Below are 24,141 nucleotides of genomic sequence, written 5' to 3'. Positions count from 1 at the left end.
AGTATCCATGCTATAACACTGGCAAAGCTCCAAGCTTTGATAGCAACAATGAGAGAAATGTTTTTTACCTATCTTCTTGGCTTCTTCATTGGCAGGAGAACTTTTCATGGTCCTTGTAATATAATCAGATTTCTTAGGTATGACTTTAGGCTCTGCAAAGAATAATACTAAGCCCATGACATGGAGTACAACTATACTTTTCTTGTGATAAACAGTAAGATAAAGAAATAGCCAAATTCATTTTAAACAATATAATATTAACAGAAGTAGATCTTCCAACATTAGCTGAAAGTAAATCAAATCAAAAATAGTGAATAGATTTACCAATAGCCAACAAAATATTACATTCAATATGTAACTTACTTTAGTACCAAAATGTATGAAATGAGTTCTTTGGAACTTGGGAAGTTTATTCAAACAGCAAAAGAAATTATTATATCTGCAGTTACTGGCAGTTTCACATTTGCATCACATCTCTCAAATAGATGTGTGGGAACCATCATAAAAGTCAGCTAATCTGTGCGTTGTACATAAAACACGTGTCCACCTTCTCAAATGTCCTAAAAAATTTTGTTGAGGTGACCACAGCTGAGAAATCTTAATGACAGCATGCATTCGGTTGAGTCACACATTGATAGGGCTACATAATGTTTTGTTATCAAAGCACCGAGTCTGTAGATAGATATAAGTTTCTGCAATTGTAACATCAAATACCTTGGTGAAGCACTGTCCATGCAGGTGGAAAGGCTTGCATATCCGTGGGAAGCTGAGGGATATGCTGAAGGAAGAGTACCTGCAGCCGGAAAGGACTCAGCCGATGGATCAGACTAAGAGTGTCCCACAATGTCCCATCTTCCGTATCCACTCCTAGTCCTACCCTATTCCCTAACCCAACTCAAGGTGTGATGTGATCCATGCTGAGGGGTGTGTGGCACATTGGATGATGTGTCGCAAACGGAGCCTCAGGGATACCGGGCGACCTCCCTAAGTAATTAGCCTTACACCGCGAGGGGTATTTGTGGTGAACCTTCTAGATCCCCAAATCTCGTGGGACCAATATGGACATGACTATAGAAATTTTAAAAAAAGAAACTGAGGGGCAAATTGAGATCTCAGATCCCCCAGCATTGGGGACAGAACTCATGGAAGGTATTTCCACTACTGAATCAGGGTCTAGACCTGAGCCAGAAGTGGGAACTGTAACCGAGAAGCTAGACCAGATTAAGATCAAAGGCTTGTCTGGGATCCAGAAGAGGAAGCTACTCAGGGAACAGAGGAAAAAGGAAGGGAAAGAATGGCTTCTTAAAAACAAGTGGAGGGAAGTAAAGGGACTAGATCCTAAGACCCCAAGAAAAAACTGTCTCATGTTGAAGGGAAACACAGACCCCCACAACGTCAAAGACAGGTAATAAGCGGATAGGGGAGGAATCAAAGACTCCCTCCTCCCTGGATAAGTGAGTCCAGAAAAAACCAAGGTAAGAAATAGCGAAACTGACCTATAGTACTGTAGTCTCAGTTTTTAGGATGGCAGTTATCCAGGAAGGTTATCCACTGGTGACCATCACCTCACAGCAGGAGGAACCAGTACAGATGGCCCTCTTTGAAAGGACTGGGGGGTGGGGGGGAGGGGGGGGCAGTGGCCCAGGTCCCAACTTCAGGAGGGTCTATCTAGATTGTGGTGCACTCATTTTTGTCTGTGAGGGGATGCGCACAGTAGAATGGCTCAAGGACAAGGTGCCCATGATATCCCCATGGGAAGATGCAAAGCTGCTGGTCAAGATGGCAGCAGATCTTCTCAAGATCATATAAATATCATTATGGGTACCTAAGACCCTTAAGGAAGTCTCTTCCAAGACTCTGTTTGGGAAAATAGGGGCCCAGAACCCAAAAGTCCTGACAGAAGACTGGAGAGTGACTAACCAGAAGGTTGCTCTGGAAGGACGAACCCTGGTGGTGGAGGTTGGTGAGAAGTCCCTGAAGGTGATGCAGGAGCAGGACCTGAAACTGTTTTTAGGGTTCTCGCAGGTCACTGTCAGGGTTCTCAAAGACCTCAAAAATGGCAGTAAGACAGAGCCTGGAGGTGCTGTAGATTAATCTGCAGCACAGTAATGGGGCCTCTGCTGCCCTGAGCCGCTGCCTGGGTAGACAGGAAGTGGAAGTGGGCCTAATACAAGAACCCTATTTATACAAAGGAGGTGTATCAAGCCTTGGAGGCACTGGAGGTAAGCTGATCTATGCTAGGTATCTAAGAGACTCCAGAACATGCATCTATGTTAGAAATGGCATTTCTTTCAGGCCAATGATGGATTTCTGCTCTAGGGACTTAGTAACCATCAAAATGCAGCAATGTGAGGAAGGTATCATGAGGGATATTATTTTGGTCTCAGCATACCTTACTTAAAAGACAGCTCTCCCCCTCCCTTGGATGTGAGGAGACTGGTAGAGACTTGCCATCGGCAAGGTGATCAACTGGTGGTGGGATGCAACACCATTCCCCACAACCTAGTGTGGGGCAGCAAGTACACCAACAGTAGAGGTGAGTACCTTCTTGAATTTCTCTTAACTAACAACTTAAAGGTCCTGAATAGGGACAATGAACCCACATTCAGAAATAGCAGAAGGGAAGAAGTAATTGACATAACATTTGGTTCCATGATGATGGGTAGCTATGTCAAACAATGGCATGTGGTGCTGGAGCCATCCTCATCAGACCACATGTACATTAAATTCAAGGTTGAGATAGGAATGAGACAGATCATGGCCTATAGGAATCCCAGGAAAACAGACTGGGAGACATACAGGAGGGACCTTGACCTAGGCTTATAGGAAATTAAAACTTCGATAAAGAAGCCAGTAGGATTTGAGGAAGTAGCAGAGGCTCTTACCTCTGCCATAGTGACCTCATATGAGGACAACTGCACAATCACCAGGAAGTGCACAAATAGGAGTGTTCCTTGATGGAATAACTAACTGGAAACACAAAGGAAACAGCTATGGAGACTGTTTAATATTGTGAGACATAAAGGACAATGGGCTAAATATCGTGAGGCCCTTGTCAATTACAATCTTGCAATAAGACAAGCAAAGGAGGCATTCTGTGAGGAAGTGAAGGACATGGCAGCACAAGCCAGACTTCACAAGATTCTCACAAGAGTACCAACCAATCCAGGAAGTACGTTGAGGAAGGAGGATAGGGAATATACAAAGACAGCACATGAGGCACTGGAATTGCTCCTCAAAACTCACTTTCGTCAATATACTCTGCCGGACAACACAGACCAGTATGTGACCCCAGAGAGACAACTGTTCTCAGGCACTCGAAGAAACGACTGGGAATCAGCCAAGGAGTCTGTGAACTTCAACAAAATCCAGTGGGCAGTGGGAACATTCCAACAGTTCAAGTCACCTGGCCCAGATGGAATTTTTCCAGCTCTCTTGCAACAGGCAGGAGGAAATCTTATAAGAGTTCTATGCAGGCTATTCAGGGTTAGCCTAGCAGTAGGAATCATTCCCAATGCCTGGAGGGCAGTGAAGGTTGTCTTCATCCCAAAGCCAGGGAGAATTGATCATACCAAGGCCAAGGATATGAGACCAATCAGTCTGTCCTCCTTCATTCTCAAAACATTGGAAAAACTGGTTAATGTATATGTTGGGAGGAGGAGGCTAGATAGAGTCCTTCTACACTTGAACCAACATGCATACCAACCAGGTAAATCATGTGAGAAAGCTCTCCATCAACTCGTTGGGAAGGTGGAAAAAGCAATTCACTTCCAAGAAATAGCCCTCTGCATCTTCCTGGATATTGAGGGGGCCTTCAGTAACACGACCTTCGATTCCATGGTAAGGACAGCAGAGGTGCAAGACCTGGGGACCACTATATGTAGGCGGATCAGGGTCATGCTTAGTGGAAAGAAGGTAGAGGCTACCATGATGAATGAAAAGATGGTAATTAAGACCACTAGAGGCTGCCCACAAGGAGGAGTTTTGTCTCCTCTATTGTGGAATCTAGTGGTGAATGAACTCATTGAGGAACTAAATTCCAGGCAATGCTTCTGACAAGGATACGCATGTGACCTTGTCATATTAATACTTGGCAAATTCACAGACACAGTCAGGAATATGGCACAAGGAGAGTTGGATATTGTGCAAAAATGGTGCATTAAAGAGGATCTCAGAGTTAATCCTAAGAAGACTGTTGTGGTGCCATTTACGAAGAGACATATTCAGCATGCAAGTTGGAATCTAAAGCTCTTCGATGAAACTATACCTGTGAAGGGGATAGTGAAATATCTAGGAGTAGCCTTGGATGAGAAGCTAACTTGTACTCCACGAGCATATGCTTCAAGGCAAAAAGTACTGTAGTGAGTACTACAAGGGCTTGTGGCAAAAACTGGGGCCTAAGCCCCAGGGGTATGCACTGGGTATATACCACTGTGGTTAGACCTAGGATTTCCTATGGGGCCGTAGTGTGGTGGAAGAAGGTAGAACAGCAGGTTGCTGCTAAGGAGCTTGCTAAGGTGCAGAGGTTGGCCTGCTTAGCCATAATGGGCAGAATTAGCAGCACACCAACTGCTGGAATGGAAGCCATGCTGGATATGCCTCCACTTCATCTTTGGGTTAAGGTGGAGGCAGCAGCTGGGGCACAGAGACTTACTGGCCAAAACTGGGTCTCATTCGAATATCCAGAATCACACACTAACATAGTATGTGAGGTAAATATAGGTATGGCTGGGGAAATACCTGCCAACTATATAATAACTCCCAACTGCTTTGACAAGCCTTACAACATAATAATCGAAAGTAGGGAGTAGTGGGAGAAAACAGTTCGACACTGTACGGGTGACATCATTTGGTTCACCGATGGGTCGAAAACAGACCAAGGCATTGGGGCAGGGTTGTACAGGGTTCAGCCAAGACTGGAGAGCGTCATCTCTCTAGGGAAACTGGCCTCTGTATTCCAAGCTGAAATTACTGCAATCAGGGCATGTGTGGAGGAGAATATGCGTAGATGCTACAATGACCATAGAATCTACATCTATTCAGACAGCCAAGCATCCCTGAAATCATTGGCAGCTCCTGCAACAAGATTTAAGATTGTTGCAGATTGCCACAGGGCTCTGGTGGACCTAGGGGGAAGCAATAGGGTGAACCTAGTGTGGATCCCTGGCCACTCAGGGATCTGTGGCAATGAAAAAGCCGATAGATTGGCTACGATGGGGGTAACAACATCATTTATTGGACCGGAACCTGTCCTGACAATCACCAAGGCTATGATCAAATTAGAACTATGGAACTGGCTTAGGAAACAGCATGCAGGAAATTGGAATTACAAAAACATGGTAAGGTAATGATGCCCAAGCCATGTTTTGAAAGAAGCTCTGTAATCCTGGGATCGAACAGGAAAGAGATCAAACTCATGACTGGACTGATGACCAGCCATGGGAATTTCAAAAAACACCTACACACAATGGGTATAAGAGAAGAGGACCCTAGGTGTAGCATCTGTGATGAGGGTGAAGAAACTGCATCACACCTAACCTTCGAATGAATGGTGTTGGAGAGTAAAATGAATGGCGTTGAAGAGAATCTTCGGGACAACTAGACCTGAAGAAATTGTGTCTAACAAAAAACTGGTAGAGGGACTCCTTGCACTGTTTAAAACCTAGTTTCGGTGTGGGCAGTGGCGGGTCAGACCTAAGCTGTTTTAGCTCCCCTGTTAAAAACAATCAATCAACATCAAGTATCTTACAGTCCTGACCCTGTGTGTCCTTTGTGAAAACATGCTTAGAGTAGAATTTAGTTGTTTTGCTTGATAGTGGAAGATGGTGCTTGTAGTTTTTCTGTACAGTCTGTAGCAGAGTAAGATACCAGTCTTTATGTATGGTAGAGCACTTGCCCGCGAAAGGCAAAGGTCCCGAGTTCGAGTCTCGGTCGGGCACACAGTTTTAATCTGCCAGGAAGATTCATATCAGCGCACACTCCGCTGCAGAGTGAAAATCTCATTCTGGAGTCTTTATGTAGTTTAAGATTTCAGTGGCTTCCAATCAGATTCTGTGTACAATCTCAGCTACTTGAACTCAGGAAATGTTGACCACCATTTATGGAATTTATTTTTTGCACTGACAATCAACAGAGATGATGCTCCACAGTAACTTATATTTTTGATTTGAAAAAAACCAAGATGTCAATTAATACTGCAACTTCAGTTTCAAATGAAAATTATGCTGATTAAGACTCATCAGCAGGAAAGGGACGTTTCTTATTTTCACACCGATCAGAGGGTAAGAGAATATCATAAAGAAATGCAGATGATAATCAATTCAATATACTTAAAATTTAAAAATACACACAAAAATTTTTAACTTTTTTTACTGGTGCTTTTTAAGAAAAGAATGGAAACAAATACTTCTGAACAGACAATGGACTTAGCTCATCAGCAGAGCAGTGGAACATGCAGAGCAGTGGAACATTAGTTACAAAAATTAAATGAAAATTTGAAGTATAACAGCCCAGTACACAATAAAAGACAAACAGAATAGACATAACAAAGAGAGGCTATACATTCTGTATTTTCTGTATCTGATGAAAAAATGAAATGCTCTACAAAGCAACTTGAAAAAAGTAGCAGCGTAAGGACACTTAGGTACAAAGGCATACTTATAGGATTCATTCAAAAGAATTGCAAAATCCTTGTCAACAAAAAGAGATCAAGAAGGGAAACACAGTATAACATTCTACAACAAAACAGAATAATGCAAAAGGCCTAATATCATCAAATGACAAAGATCTGTACAATAGATGAGAGAGGGTGCCATTAAACACATCATATCTTGCATTTTTTTCAGTTGTGTTGGTTCTTTAAAAAAAGAATGAGATCCTTTCTGCCAAGATCTCTAATATCCATGACCATTTAAAACCTATGCAAAATACAATAGTAAACTGAACAAATACATTGCCTCACATAAATCGTTAGAGAAAAACTACAACTTAAAACACATGCAATAGACAAAATATCTTTTGAAGGAAAATGGAACAGTTTACCACAAAGATCAACTCTGTTTATACTCTCTTAAAACTTACACCATATGCAACTGGACTTAGGGCAGGCACAATGAAGAAAGGGAAGAGAAGCATTGCTGGGTTAGCACAAGGTGACAGCAAGGCCAGACCATGTATTTGCACCATGCACTCACTTTTTTTTAATAAGAAGCAGACATGATTCATAATTAAAGACTCTGAGGCAGAACCATTCCAAAATATACTTAAAATAAATTTATCAGTTGTTGTTGTCATTGTTGTCTTCAGTCTAGAGACTGGTTTGATGCAGCTCTCCTAGCTACTCTATCCTGTGCAAGCTTCTTCATCTCCCAGTACCTACTGCAACCTACATCCTTCTGAATCTGTTTAGTGTATTCATCTCTTGGTCTCCCTCTATGACTTTTGCCCTCCACGCTGCCCTCCAATACTAAACTGGTGATCCCTTGATGCCTCAGAATATGTCCTACCAACCTATTCCTTCTTCTAGTCAAGTTGTGCCACAAATTTCTCTTCTCCGCAGTTCTATTCAATACTTCGTCATTAGTTATGTGATCTACCCATCTAATCTTCAGCATTCTTCTGTAGCACCACATTTTGAAAGCTTCTATTCTCTTCTTGTTGAAACTATTTATTGTCCACGTTTCACTTCCATACATGGCTTCACTCCATACAAATACTTTCAGAAACTTGATGTTAACAAATTTATCTTCTTCAGAAACGCATTCCTTGCCATTGCCAGTCTACATTTTATATCCTCTCTACTTCAACCATCATCAGTTATTTCCCTCCCTGAATAGCGGAACTCATTTACTACTTTAAGCGTCTCATTTCCTAATCTAATTCCCTCAGCATCACCCGAATTATTCAACAACATTGCATTGTCCTCGTTTTGCTTTTCTTTATGTTCATCTTATATCCTCCTTTCAAGACACTGTCCATTCTGTTCAGCAGTTCTTCCAGGTCCTTTGCTGTCTCTGACAGAATTACAATGTCATCAGCAAACCTCAAAGTTTTTATTTCTTCTCCATGGATTTTAATGCCTACTCCGAATTTTTGTTTTGTTTCTGCTTGCTCAATATACTCCCTGTATTTTACCCCTGCCACCTTCAGAATTTGAAAGAGATTATTCCAGTCAACATTGTCAAATGCTTTCTCTAAGTATACAAATGCTAGAAACATAGGTTTACCTTTCCTTAATCTATTTTCTAAGATAAGTTGTATGGTCAGTATTGCCTCACGTGTTCCAGCATTTCTACGGAATCCAAACTGATCTTTCCCGAGGTTCGTCTACCAGTTTTTTCATTCATCTGTAAGGAATTTGTGTTAGTATTTTGCAGCCATGGCATATTAAACTGATAGTTCAGTAATTTTCACATCTGTCAACACCTGCTTTCTTTGGGATTGGAATTTCTCAGTAACATATTACATTCCATCCTGGACTTTCCATTGTTTGATTTCAGTAACACATTGTCTGCCCCCAGTAGCTGAATGGTCAGCATGACAGGCTGTCAATCCTAAGGGCCCGGGTTCGATTCCCAGCTGGGTCGGAGATTTTATCCGCTCAGGGACTGGGTGTTGTGTTGTCCTAATCATCATCATTTCATCCACATTGACACGCAATTCGCCGAAGTGGCGTCAAATCGAAAGACTTGCACCAGGCGAGCAGTCTACCCCACGGGAGGCCCTCGTCACACGCCATTATTATACAGTAACATATTAAATTATTAAACAACATTCCACTAATTTCCCACATAGAATTAAATAATGTCAGTCAATTTTTTTCAAACTGTTGGTACAAGGTATCACACAATGTTTTTTGAACAAGCAGTAGCTAATCTGAAGGCTGCACCTTGAACTGCCACTTAGCTCCATGTAGCAGACGTTTGGGTTAGCAAGTCTTTTTGTGAGTTTCACTTTCTTGTAAAAAACAACAGCATACCACGAGTTTGAAAACAACACAATATGAATTCAGTGTGCAATTTATCAGGTTAAATTTTGGAACACACAGTTACGATGAAATACACCCAGGCACAATGTAAACATGAATCAAGAACAAAACAATGTCAGTCCAGGGGAAGGTATATTTGCAGTTTTAATAGGGCAAGGCAAGGTAATAGCTGAGTGGCTGTGTGTGCAATATCACTTGAAATCCATATTTTTCTAATACACAAGTACAAATACGGTGTGTAAATTGCCATGGTGGTTGCTTGAGTTGCTCAAGTCAGCCAACCATGCCATAAGATCCATGACATCATGGAAACACCACTGTTTCATCACACAAACTCATAAATACTGCAGTTTGAGCACACAAAACATTAAATGTGTGAAGTTTAGAAATGAAAGTACCAAAAACATTGAGCACACAGCAAAGCTAATGTACAACACATTAAAAATCTGTCCAAACCCATTTTTAATATGATTTGTTGTGGTAAACTGGCAGGAAATGTGACATTGGAGGATGAATAAGCTACCTGTAGGTTTTATCTTGGAGTTGGCTTCTGATTTTATTTAGTAGTTGATTCTGAAATGCAAAGAAGAGAAAGTAAATAAATGTTTGGCTAGTGTGTGACATTGTCCCCCCCCCCTCGTCTCCACCACCTCCTTAAATCTTGGTTGTAGTGACAGACAGATCTGTAGTGCAGCCTGAGGTCTTGGAAAGTTCCAATCAATAAGTGTCGTAGTCTTCCCCAGTATGGAAACCACACACCTCACCTGATAAGAAGTGTTCACAGGTGACAAAGGCTGCAACTTAAACAGCTCCAAAAGACATTGTTGTTCAACTGGTAACTCACTGGACAGTCAAATGAAACTTCGTTAACTATTCTCCTCTGACCTCTAAGGGTGTCAGCATAAAAGAGCATTTAACATCACTCAATCATCCTCAGCCATACAATTACGAACATAATTTCACTTCATTAGCATTCAATATATCCTCTTCACTTTACACCACAAAACATCATCTACACAACAGGAGCAATATCACTTAAAACAACTGGCACATAAGCACTTGCCTACACATAATACCTTCAACCACATAATTCCATGTCCTATCGCCTGCACCCACTTAACCAACAACTGGATCAAATATCTCTATGTATATCCACAAAAATATCAAACTCATGCCTCAGCCAAAATTTGCTGTCCTCTGGAGGATAACAGACAAACGTCATCATATGCTCATTGTTGTGGGTTGGCAAGAGAGCCAACCCGGTACTGCTAGAGGAAGCCGGAAGGCACGCGTTTTAGCTCACGCAGGCTGGCGTGAGGTCTGGAACAGGACAAGGAAATCAGACTTAGAAAAAACTGACATAATTGGTGGAATACTTAACTTTAATCCATAAATGGTGAATGTCGCTCTTGGTACATGTTTTACAGTATCAATAGTAATTGGTAATGGCGCCTTGCTAGGTCGTAGCAAATGACGTAGCTGAAGGCTATGCTAACTATTGTCTCGGCAAATGAGAGCGTATTTTGTCAGTGAACCATCGCTAGCAAAGTCGGCTGTACCACTGGGGTGAGTGCTAGGAAATCTCTCTAGACCTGCCGTGCGGCGGCACTCAGTCTGCAATCACTGATAGTGGCGACACGCAGGTCCGACGTATACTAACGGACCATGGCCGATTTAAAGGCTACCACCTAGCAAGTGTGGTGTTTGGCGGTGACACCACATTCCTCCCCCACAAATCGGAGCACGGTTGTGGCATAAGGCTTCCGCCTGCCGTGGGGATGACCCCATGTTGACGTACGCGACGAGATTGGGAGCCTAACAACAGGCGAGGCTGTGCCACCTGCACCCTGCCATTCGGTCTGTGGGGAGCTAGGAAACGCCTGAAAACCTGCTCCAGGGTGCTCGCCAACATGCGGTGTATGCGCCCGTAGAAAGACAGGCGCGGCCGAAGAGTCGACCTCCATCAGGCCGGGGCACCCAACGGGCGAAGACGACATATGGTCTGGAGCGGGCAAGAGTTCCATGTCGGAGGACAACTGGTCACGGGAAGCGATCGGCGGCGCGTGACCCAGGGAGGCGCACGGCGGTTGCAGAGAAGCATCCATTGCGGGCATCGCCAGCGGGAGAACAGGCAGTGGCGATGGCACGTCGCCATGGGGCAAAATGGAAGGCAACGTCGGTAACACCTGGTGCTGAGGCGAGTCAGTAGATGGGTCCCCAGGGCGCTGACCGGACGGCACCGTCGCTGAAAGCAGACGGGGAGCGGCAGATCCCGTGCAACGACAGAGGCGCAGCTGATTGAGATGCCGACGCACCTCACCAGAGGCCCCCAAAACCAGATACACAGCGCGGGCGAGGCAGCGAAGAATGCGCCCTTCGAGCCAACGCCGTGAACCTCGATAGTTGCGGTAGTAGACAAGATCGCCTGGGGCAGAAGCAGGTGTCTGCCGCTGCGCAGGAACCTGATGCGGCGGATGTAGCAAAGACATCAAGGTTCGATGAGGGCAACCGTGGAGCAACTCAGCCAGCAAGCGACCATCTCGGGGCTGAGAGCAATACGAGGACAAAAAGAGCAATAATGCTTCCTCCCGATAATGCGACTCTTTCAACTTCAACGTCTGTGACTTGAAAGTCCTGACCAAACGTTCAGCGGCACCGCCTGACTGTGGCGAAAACGGCGCGGATGTCAGATGTTGAATACCATTGGCCTTGCAGAATGACTGAAATTCTGCGGACATGAATTGTGGGCCATAGTTGGAAACAATAGTCTGTGGAAGACCTTCAATGCAAAAGATAGCAGATAATGCTTGGATGGTGGCAGATGATGTCGTGGAAGACATCCGGACAACAAAAGGAAAATTACTGAATGAATCTACCACAACTAACCATCGAGCATTCCAGAATGGACCAGCAAAATCGATGTGAAGGCGTTGCCAAGGCAAGTGGCTTTTGGCCATGCAAAGAATTTTCGCGGTGGTGCTGATTGTTGTTCGGCACACACCATGCAAGAAGAGCACATATTCGTAATCAAGTCATCGATTCCGAACCAAGTACAGTGCTGACAAGCAAGTTGTTTTGTTCTCACTATACTCCAATGTCCTTGGTGGAGAAGCTGTAAGACAGAGGACTGTAACAAATGTGGGACCACGACCCTGGACTGATCATTATCAGAACGCAACAGCAAAACACCACGTCGTACAAAATGTCTCTCCTGGTGAAAAAAAAATCGGCGAACCAACGGATCCCCGATCCATGACTTTGACAAGGGCCATCCCCGATCCGTGACTTTGACAAGGGCCATTGCGTAGCAACAAAACGCAGAACGGTAGCAAGGACAGGGTCGGCACCTGTGGCTGTAGCTACACGACGAAAATCAATCGGAAACGATTCGACCATGTCATCTGTTTCCGAATCAAAGAACATGCAACCAAGTTCGGAGGAATCGAATGCTCTATCCTCAGCAAAAGGCAAACGGGACAACGCATCGGCGTTTCCGTGCTTAGAACTGGACCGATACAAGATATCGTAGCGGTACTGCGAGAGGAAGATAGACCAGCGTATGAATTTCTGCACTGTACATGGAGGTACAGGCTTGGTCGGACGAAAAAGCGATGTCAAAGGTTTGTGGTCTGTGATGATGGTAAAGTGACGACCATACAAGAAATCATGAAACTTTGTAACACCAAATACGAGAGCCAATGCTTCTTTCTCGATCTGTGAATAATTTTGCTGCGCAGACGAGAGCAATTTGGACGCAAAGGCAATAGGGTGATCGTGTGAACCATCTGTGTGTGCAAGCACAGCACCGATCCCGAAATCCGATGCATCCACCATCAACAAAAGGGGCTTCCAGGGATCGAATGGCGTAAGGCAAGTATTGGAAAGCAACGCATATTTCAACTGGCGAAAGGTGCGTTCGCAGTCCGTCGTCCAGATGAACAGAACACCTTTACGGCATAAGCGATGAAGCGGAGCTGAAATGGAAGAGGCGTGTGAGATATATTTATTATAGTAATTTATTTTTCCCAGCACACTCTGTAGCTGCTTCAAATTCTGCAGCGAAGGCAAGTTTTGTATGGCACGAAGGTGCTCTGGACTGGGATGTATGCCTTGGGCATTGAGTACATGTCCCAGATAGGGTAAGTCATGAGCAAAAAACACACATTTGTCCTTCCTCAAGCGAAGACCATTTTGTCGCAAGACCTGAAATAATGTTCTGAGATTGGGTAAATGTTCTTCTTCCGTCTGTCCGGAGATCACAATATTGTCCAGATAGTTTGCTGCAGTAGGGACCGACGCATAAACAGTTTGTAGATATTGTTGAAACAATGCAGGGGCGGATGCAAACCCGAATGGCAGTCGTTTGAATCGATACAAACCAAGATGCGTGTTAACCACCAAAACGCGCTGGGATTCTTCGTCCACCGGTATTTGCAAGTACGCATCTGCTAGGTCCAACTTCAAAAAATATTTACCCGGGCATAGTTTGTCAAAAAGATCTTCCAGGCGGGGTAAAGGAAAAGTTGAAGTCACTAGTTGTGGATTCACTGCTGCCTTCAAGTCCACACAAAGTCTCAATTTTCCGGAAGGTTTTCGCAAAATTACTAAGGGTGATGCCCAGAGAGAAGCTTGCACACGTTCAATTACACCTTGTGATTCCAAATCATGTAATGTTTTTGCGACCTCATCACGCAATGCATGGGGAACATTGCGTGCTCTGAAAAATTTCGGTTGCGCATCGACTTTCAGTTCCAAATGTGCTTTATAGTTCTTAGTGCAACAGAGGCCCGGTGCAAAAATGTCTGCAAATTCGGCACATAGACAAGGAACACTGTCTGAAGGCACAGTCGGGTTCACTGATAGGACCTGATTTATTATAGACAAGTTAAACAACTGAAATAAATCGAAACCAAACAAGTTCACTGCAGCAGAAGAACGAAGGACGTAAAATGACACAAGTTTTGTTTGTCCCTTGTATGTTGCAAGAAGGCTGCACTGTCCTAACACAGGGATATGCTGACCGGAATAGCTAGTAAGCTTAACATTTGTGGGACGCAACAGAGGTGTGCCCAGCTGTTTGTACGTGTCTTGATTAATCAGTGAAACTGCAGCACTGGTATCAAGCTGGAATGGTATCACTTTGCCGTTAATGTCCAAGTCCACAAAAAGTTTATTGCCCTGCTGACGACAAGAGCAACTGTCTCGTGCAGCGTGAACTGACACTGGTACAAAATCACTTGCGACTTGGTGGGAGTTCTGGCGATGTCAACGCACACTATTTGTGGGATGAACTACATGAATTTCCATGGGCGAAGTGTCGCGAGCCTGAATATCCTTGGTTCGATTCCGATTTCGGCACGAAGCAAAGGGCCTGGAATGGTTTTGAGCTTCTGATCGGAGCTTTTTCTGGCAAACACTTTGAACATGTCCTTTTTTATTACAGAAAAAGCTAATAGCCTGGCGTGATGGCAATTCTAACCCGAATGTCTAGTAGCACACCGCAGGCATGATTTTAGCACTGCATTTGCTTGCCGGCGCGGTACACGTGGCTGAGAGCCTGGCGGCTTTGGCACGGCTGGGCGCGAGAACTGTTTACTGTTCCGTGCAGCTCACCCGGCGGTCCAGTTAACTTGACACATGGGTGGCGAAGTTTCAAATGATTCCTGAGCACAGTCAAGTGTGTCCTGCCGATCCAATATGTCCATCACTTGTTGAAGGGAGGGATTGACTAGTGTCAAAATCTGTTCCCGTATACGAACATCAGAAACGTTCTGTGCAATTGCATCACGTATCATAGTATCTGAATAAGGGAGTCCACATTGACACTCAAAAGTACAATCGCTAGTAAGGCCTTTCAAGGTTGCAACCCACTGCCTATTAGTCTGACCTGCCGTGGTTTTGTATGAAAGAAGGTATACCGTTTGGCAACTACATTGACTGATTCTTTGAAATATGCATCTAATGCAAACAAAATTTTGGCGTAGGACAGAGTTGCTACGTCATGTCAGGGAAATAATTTGACTGTCACACGGTACATGGCGACGCCGAAGGAAGATAATAAAAAAGGCTGCCGCTCGTTACCTTGAATTCTGTAGGTGACGAGATGGAATCCAAATTGGCGTGACCACTCCGTCCAGCTTTCCAGTGCAGCATCTAAAGGACGAAAAGATGGTGCAACTGCATGTTGTGGCTGCATTGGTGGTGGAGTGGCGGCTGCTGCATCGTTTTGCATTGCACGTTGACCCTGAACGAGCTGTCCAAGGGCATCCAGTAAGGCCTGCGTCTGCTTATTCCATAAGCGATAAAATTCGGACAGCACATCTGGAGATTGTGGCGAAGCCATTACACAAGTAAATCAGGGCAGTATAGTTATGAATGTGGTGTGGCCTTGTCGCCAAATGTTGTGGGTTGGCAAGAGAGCCAACCCGGTACTACTAGAGGAAGCCGAAAGGCACGCGTTTTAGCTCACGCAGGCTGGCGTGAGGTCTGGAACAGGACAAGGAAATTAGACTTAGAATAAACTGATGTAGCTGGTGGAATACTTAACTTTAATCCATAAATGTTGAACGTCGCTCTTGACAGTACATGTTTTACAGTATCAATAGTAACTGGTAATGGTGCCTTGCTAGGTCGTAGCAAATGACGTAGCTGAAGGCTATGCTAACTATTGTCTCGGCAAATGAGAGCGTATTTTGTCAGTGAACCATCGCTAGCAAAGTCGGCTGTACCACTGGGGCGAGTGCTAGGAAATCTCTCTAGACCTGCCGTGGGGCAGCGCTCGGTCTGCAATCACTGATAGTGGCGACACGCGGGTCTGACGTATACTAACGGACCACGGCCGATTTAAAGGCTACCACCTAGCAAGTGTGGTGTCTGGCGGTGACACCACACTCACTTAACAAGTGCGTTGGATTATTTATAGAAAACTTCATGAGGCAACAAAATACTGTGAAGCAGTAATCAGAACGCCCAACTTCTTAAACAGATGTCTACAATATGATTGTAAGTGCACACCAAATATTATTCTTACAGCATGTTTCTGAGCAACAAAGGCTTTCTTTCTTCAAGGTAACTTGCCCTAGAAAGTTATTGAATCAAAATATGTAAAATATGTCAACATATTGATTTGTCTCTCCCCAAGATCTGCAAAGACTCTAAGTGCAAATTTGACTGAGCAAGCTGATTTAGGAGTTCCAACATGTGCTTTTTACAGTTTAAATTCTCATCAATATATATACCCAAGAATTTTGAAATTTCCACCCTATTTATTATTTCCTTGCAATGAGTTACACTCATCACTTGTGTCAAACTCCTAGATTACCAGCTACGAGGTGTTTTTTTAAAAGTAAGTACCATTTTGAAATTAAAAAAAGACATACTACGACATCTTAATAATTTTATTTTTACATGAAAACCTGTACCTTAATCTACACACTGACGCCATTACAGTGTGATTCTTCCTTGTTTATGTTGTGTACTGAGTGTTTAAGATGCCTCCATAATCATGAGTCCCGTCGACTGTGAAGTATGGGCTGTTATAAGATTTCTTAGTGCTGAAGGCCTAAAATCGATCGATATCCATCGTGAGATCTGTGCAGTTTACGGAGAAAACATTATGAGTGATGGAATGGTAAGAAAGTGGGTGAGAGCATTTAAAGATGGCCGCACAAATGTGCATGATGAACAATGGAGTAGGCGTCCTTCGGTCGTTAATGAAAGTTTGGTGCAGGCAGTGGACAATAAGGTGAGAGAAAGCAGACACTTTATGATTTCCTCCTTGCAGGATGACTTTCCTAATGTTTCTTGTAGTGTTTTGTATGGCATTGTGACCAAGCACTTGAATTACCGAAAATTGTGTGCACGTTGGATACCGAAAATGTTGACAGATGTGCACAAAACCAAACATTTAGACAGTGCATCAACTTTCCTTGAGCAGTACCACAACAACAGTGATGATTTCTTAAGCCAAATTGTTATGGGCGATGAAAACATGGGTGGCCTACGTCAAACTACAATCAAAGCAACAGTCCATGGAAGTTGAGCAAGGGCATCATTTAGCTGCAAGACAATGCCCATCCCCATGTGGCAAATCAGATCAAAGATCTCATCACATCTTTTCGATGGGTAACTCTTATATCATCCTCTGTACAGCCCCGATCTTGCACCCAGTGACTACCATCTGTTCCTGCACTTGAAGAAACACCTGGGCGGTCAGCATCTTCAAGACAATGACGAAGTCAAAACATTGGTGATGCAGTGGGCAACAAGTCAGGTGGCAGAATTCTATGAGGAGGGTATTCAAAAACTGGTACAACGTTATGACAAGTGCCTCAATATTGATGGAAATTATGAAGAAAAGTAGATTAAGGTACAGGCTTTCATGTAAAAATAAAATTACTGAGATATCTTAGCATGTCTTTTTTTGTGTTAGCGGAAGAGCCAACACCGTGTTACAAGTGGAGGCCAAAATGCACGCGTTTTAGCTCACACAGGCTAGCATGAGGAGGGAAGAACTATGCTGACGTGAGGTCTGGAACATGCAAGGAATGGGTCGGACGTATACTAACGGACCACGGCCGATTTAAAGGCTACCACCTAGCAAGTGTGCTGTCTGGCAGTGACACCACATCTTTTTTTTAATTTCAAAATGGCACTTACTTAAAAAACACACCTCATAGTATTGTCATCCGCAAAAAAGTAAAATTAAAAAAAAAATCGTCTGGTTGTTGAATATTAGACAGAAGATCGTTTACATAAATGAGGAATAATAAATAACCCCGTAGGTGATTTCTTCCCAGTCAGAATAATGCTCCTGGACTACATAGGTTGAATTAGTACAGCTTTCTGAATTCTTTTGGTTAGATATGACACTACTTATTGATTGGTTATACCATCATCAGTCCATGAAACTTCAATTTTTCTAGGAAAATACTGTGATTCACACAGTCAAAAGCCTTAGATGGGTGTCCAAGATGTGTGAGAGAGGAGAAACAACCTCACACTTCAAGAAGTGTAACACAAATTCTTTTCAGAAGAATGGAAAAACTGGTAAAAGCTGATCTTGGGGAAGATAAGGTTGGATTCCAGAGAAATGTAGGAATACATGAGGCAATACTGTCCCTGTGATTCATGTTGGAAGATAGGTTAAAGAAAGGCAAAACTATGTTCACAGCATGTGCAGACTGCAGACTTAGAGAAAGCTTCCGAAAGATATTGACTGGAATAAACTATCTGAAATTCTGAAGGTAGCAAGGGTAAAGTAAAGAGAATGGAAGGCTGCTTACAATTTGTACAGAAATCAGATAGCAAATATTAAAGTCAAAGGGCCTGAAAGGGAAGCAGTGGTTGAGAAGGAAGTGAGATAGAGTTGTAGCCTATCACTAATTTAGAATAGGAAGTAAAGTTCAGGGTGAAGAAATAAACATTTTGAGTGATTTTTCCTTTATGTGGAGCCACAGTCACATAATACTTATGGAAAGATATGACTGCCATAGGACTGACTATATGATATGATTTATTACATTATCTAGATTTCAGCCTTTAGCCATTTCTAAGAGTTACAAATGTGAAAAGTCATCTGACTTGTGTGGAATGAAAGTCATCCTTAGAATATATATCTTCGGTTATATAAACATGATGTTTCATAAGTAAAAGTGAAAACATTGCTCTGATATGCTAATTGGCTGGTGACTTGCATGACTTATTATCAGGAAAAGGCTGTGAAATAAGAAGGATGACCAAATCAGAGGTTTGCACTTCATTTAACAAAGTGCAGCTGCTGTAACTCAATGAAATGGAGTGTATCATCTGTTTTATTTCACAGTTTTTTCCTGTTAATAAGTTATGGAAGTCATCGGTTAATTAACATTTCACAAAAATGTTCTCGCTTTTACTTACAAAAGATCAGGTTGACAATTCTGACACTTAAAATGGCTAAAGGCTGGAATCTAGATTGTGTAACAAAGCATATCATATAGTCAAATGGCAGTTATATCTTACCATAAAAAATCTTTGAGGTTTGCTGATGATACTGTAATTCTGTCCAGACAGCAAAGGACTTGGCAAAGCAGATGAATGGAATTGACAGTGTCTTGAAGGAGGATAAAAGATGAATATCAACAAAATCAAAAAAAGGATAATGGAATGTACTTGAATTAAATCAGGTGGTGCTGAGGGAATTAGATTAGAAAATGAGACACTCAAAGCAGTAGATGAGTTTCCCTATTTGGGCAGCAAAATAACTGATGATGGCCAAAGTACAGAGGATACAGAATGTAGACTGGTAATGGCAAGTAAAGCATTCCTGCAGAAATTTGTTAACATCAAATATATATTTCGGTGATAGGAAGTCACTTCCAACGATATTTGTCATAGAGGGAGACTAAGAGATAAATACAGTAAGCAAATTCAGATGGATGTCAGATGCAGTAGTTATTCAGAGATGAAGACCCTTGCACAAAATAGAGTGGCATGGAGAGCTGTAACAGAGTATTCTTCAGACTGAAGATCATAACAACAACAACAACAGGTGAGATATTGTTCTAGAATACAACACCTTCTCAAAAAGTTTGGAAAATGATGTCTACAATGAAACAGAGCAGTAGTTATTGAGGTCTCTCCTGTTTAACAACAGCATATTTCAGTTTCTCTGGAAAAATGCCTTGAGTTAGTGATGCATTACATATTTCAGATAGGATATGGCTTATTAAATGGGAACAAATCTTCAGCGCTCTATTGCAAACTCCATCAAAACCGAATGAGCTTTTAGTTTTGAGAGAATACACAGTTTTCTTAATTTCAGAAAGTGAAGTTAGTGATACATTCATATGACTGAATTTTATGAAAGTTGCATTTCAACATACTGCTGTGATTTTTCACTTAAATTGCTTGTCCTTAAGAAATGGTTATTAAATATATTTGCTACCTGTGACTCATCATTTATAGGGAAACTTCCATGAAGTTCAATAGTGATATTATCCTGTTCTATGGCCGATTGTCCTGTCTCTTGTTTCACTGCATTACATATAGCCTAAATTCTGTTGTAACAATTACTGATTTTTATATTAATTTCTCTTAGCAATTTTGATGAGTTTCTGTACGTGCAACTACTCAGAATCTCTGCTTCTTCTTGCCAACAGATACATTTCCCTTTTTTTCCACAAGATACTTTAATCCCTTTAGTGATCCATGATTTTTTACAAAGCCATTTAATGACCTTCCTGACTAGCTTAGCGGAATGTTATTTTCAAATGATGACATAAATTTACCACGGAATAGATTAAATTTTAAGTTAGCACATAGTTCCTTATAAATTTCATTCCAGGTCGTCTCTTGTGAACTGTTCTTAAAAACTTCTGTCCTGGCATCATAAATTATTCTAACTGATTCCCACTGAGGAGTATACATACTGTAAGGTACTGTCTTATTCATGTCAACCCACTGTGCACCATGATCATCAGAGAGATTATTTGTTACTGGGCTAACAGTTATTTTCTTGCTTTGAGTTTCACCAAAGAAAACAAGAGAATAAAGCATCAAGATTTCAAAAGAAATATGATGAGTAGATGAATACAAATTCCATGTGATTTGCATATAAAATAAGCTGTGCTAATGTAGGAAGCTACTAGAGCTACTATTCATAATCGAGGAATACAGTACATTGTGTGGTGTTCATTCCATATCATTAACAAAGGTCAAAGACATGATAGCAACAAGAGAAATGGATTACCTAGATTCTTGGTTACATTACTGGAAGTACAACTTTTCCTCGATCTGGTCACAGGACTTGTCTTTTTAGGTATGTCTCTAGGATCTGAAAAAAAAGGAACACTATAAGCAAGAGTAGCAACACACTTTTAAGGTGACAAATACATAGCCACAAAAACAATCAGATTCACTTTTAAACAATCAAATATAAACAGTACATCTTGTTTCATTTGTAATTTGTATTTACTGTTACATGAACAGCTAGAAAAGATTTGTCAACTGCTGCAAGATTCTTAAATTCAATACGTAACTTAGTAGTATATCAGGATGCATGAAATAAGTTCATTGGTACTTGGGAAGCATATCCTAACATTGAAAGACATTATTACACCTGCAGTTACTAATAGTTTCAAATATTCATCACTTCCTAAGTTAGCATCACACAAGGGGACCTTTAGGAATAGGAGTAAGCTGATACAAAAAGTGATGAAGTGCAGCAGCTATTACACATTGATTTAATAGCTAATGCTGATGAGTTGTTTTAGAATAATTCCACTTACTCTGGTTACACTAATACTCATCTATTTAAAGAAAAATATCTAACTAATACAATAGTATTTGCTATTATTCCATGCTTGGTATCATTTGCTTTTATGATGCAGTGCCATAATACTGTTCCTAAGTTGTCATGCAGATTGGTCAATGCTGGATTAAACCAGTGTGAGATACATTGCAAATGCTAAGTTGATGCCCATGGTTTGCTTTATGCCTAAAAGTTTAGAAAATAAAGTAACACAGCACTTTACAAAAAATGTTGTTCAATTTCATTTGGACATATTTAGAAATAACATTAAGTCTATGCAAATCACATTCATTGTTGATTAAAGTGAGGTCATTTAGGCATTCTTGGCCCATGGTGTTCCTTAACTCATTTGTGTTTGATTTCCTCCATCTTCATTAGTATAGTACCCACTGACATTGTAATATTTCATATTCTGATTACGTTGTCTTGACGTCTGTTGCTAACATTCTTCAAAGCCGGTCACCACTTTGGCTTTTGCTAGAATATCTGAAAATGTGGACTGCACTGCTTGGACAGAACTGTGTAATTATTTATAAAGGGTACATTTCATATGAAGGCTTTGATTAGATGAGTGCAGCCATGTGCTAGTTGCTTGCAAGCACGATTTTGCTCCAATAGATAGTCATTATTCCCATTCCCAACTTATCCATCTTCAAATATCTAATTAACCTATTCCTTATTATAACACTCTACCTGTTGATCCATGTAATTAGAAATGTCATCCAAAACTTGCTTAATAATGCTGAAACAACATACAAGTTTCTTTGTAACATCTGCTCAGACCAACCACCTAAAGCCTGACAATCTTTCCAAAGACAGAAGTTCTGAACCAATTTCTTTCAGTGTTTTCAGAAGAAGGCCCTGTAGATGGTTGAAAGTGTTAAAAATGTATAGAACAACGAAAACAGTCAATTTTTGACAAAATAATTTAATTGGTTAGATAAAAAATCTACTCACCAAGAGGCGGCAGAACACTTACATAAAAGAAGGCTGTAATTAAGCAAGCTTTCAGGGCCAGTTGTTCTTTCTTCAGGAAGAAGGGTTGGAGAGGAAAGATTGATTGATCGTTCTATCCTCCTCAGCCCGTGTGGTGAGTCGTGAGTCACCCAGTACTGTTGGTCAGAGGAGACTTGACCACACAAGGTGAGAAGGAAAGACTGACTGATCAAAATCATAGTTCAGGGTGACTTCCCCAAAATTTATTCCCTTTCCTAGATCTCTCCAGTCCTTTTCCTTCACACATCTTCCTTCCCCTTCAACCCTCCTACTTGAAGAAGCAGCCACTGGCTCCGAAATCTTGCCTAATTACAACCATCTTTTATGTGTGTTTTCTACCACCACTTGGTGACTAGATTTTTTTATCTAAAAATGTATAGAAGTTTTTAAAAAATTGAAGAAAAAGGATGTTTCTGTACAGTATTCTGTAGTATACTTGCCAAGTAAATTTAATGAAAGTGCAATGCAGGGGACATATTCTATAAATCTATTTATTGTCTTAGTTTGTGCTACTAAGCTACTGTACTTTCCACCCATGTTGCTGGCATTGTCACAGCATTTCCCACAGTGGCCTTTGATACCAATGATATTCTCATTTCAAAAGTCTAGTAAGCTTTCAGCAAGTTGCTCAGCAGTAGGGCCTTCCATGTCCAAGCACCTCACAATCTTTCCACTGGCCCAGAGGCCACACATAATCCACTATTACAGTCAGTTTGTTTAGATGCAATATATTCAGAGTGGAATCCAATGAAACAGAATAATATTTACATCTCCTCAGTTTGCAAATGATATCATCACTTATACTTGACCCAATTCGAATTTGAATGAATACACATATTTTGAACAACAAAAATGTCAAATTAGGCTATTATTAGTAATAACACAATTAATTCCCACTGTGAGGTGATCCAACCATTTTATCACTTTCCTGAAATGTAATGCCTGAAAAAAAAGTTGTTGTTGTTGTTGTGGTCTTCAGTCCTGAGACTGGTTTGATGCAGCTCTCCATGCTATTCTATCCTGTGCAAGCTTCTTCATCTCCCAGTACTTACTGCAACCTACATCCTTCTGAATCTGCTTAGTGTATTCATCTCTTGGTCTCCCTCTACGATTTTTACCCTCCACGCTGCCCTCCAATACTAAATTGGTGATCCCTTGATGCCTCAACACATGTCCTACCAACCGATCCCTTCTTCTGGTCAAGTTGTGCCACAAACTTCTCTTCTCCCCAATCCTATTCAATATTTCCTCATTAGTTATGTGATCTACCCATCTAATCTTCAGCATTCTTCTGTAGCACCACATTTCGAAAGCTTCTATTCTCTTCTTGTCCAAACTATTTATCGTCCATGTTTCACTTCCATACATGGCTACACTCCATACAAATACTTTCAGAAATGACTTCCTGACACTTAAATCTATACTCGATGTTAACAAATTTCTCTTCTTCAGAAACGCTTTCCTTGCCATTGCCAGTCTACAATTTATATCCTCTCTACTTCGACCATCATCACTTATTTTGCTCCCCAAATAGCAAAATTCCTTTACTACTTTAAGTGTCTCATTTCCTAATCTAATTCCCTCAGCATCACCCGACTTAATTCGACTACATTCCATTATCCTCATTTTGCTTTTGTTGATGTTCATCTTATATCCTCCTTTCAAGACACTGTCCATTCCATTCAACTGCTCTTCCAAGTCCTCTGCTGTCTCTGACAGAATTACAATGTCATCGGCGAACCTCAAAGTTTTTATTTTTTCTCCATGTATTTTAATACCTACTCTGAATTTTTCTATTGTTTCCTTTACTGCTTGCTCAATATATAGATTGAATAACATCGGGAAGAGGCTACAACCCTGTCTTACTCCC

Source organism: Schistocerca americana, chromosome 2 (assembly GCF_021461395.2).
Source record: "Schistocerca americana isolate TAMUIC-IGC-003095 chromosome 2, iqSchAmer2.1, whole genome shotgun sequence".
Lineage (NCBI taxonomy): Eukaryota > Metazoa > Arthropoda > Insecta > Orthoptera > Acrididae > Schistocerca > Schistocerca americana.
The sequence above is the reverse complement of the archived record's forward strand: the minus strand, read 5'-3'. Positions refer to the sequence as shown.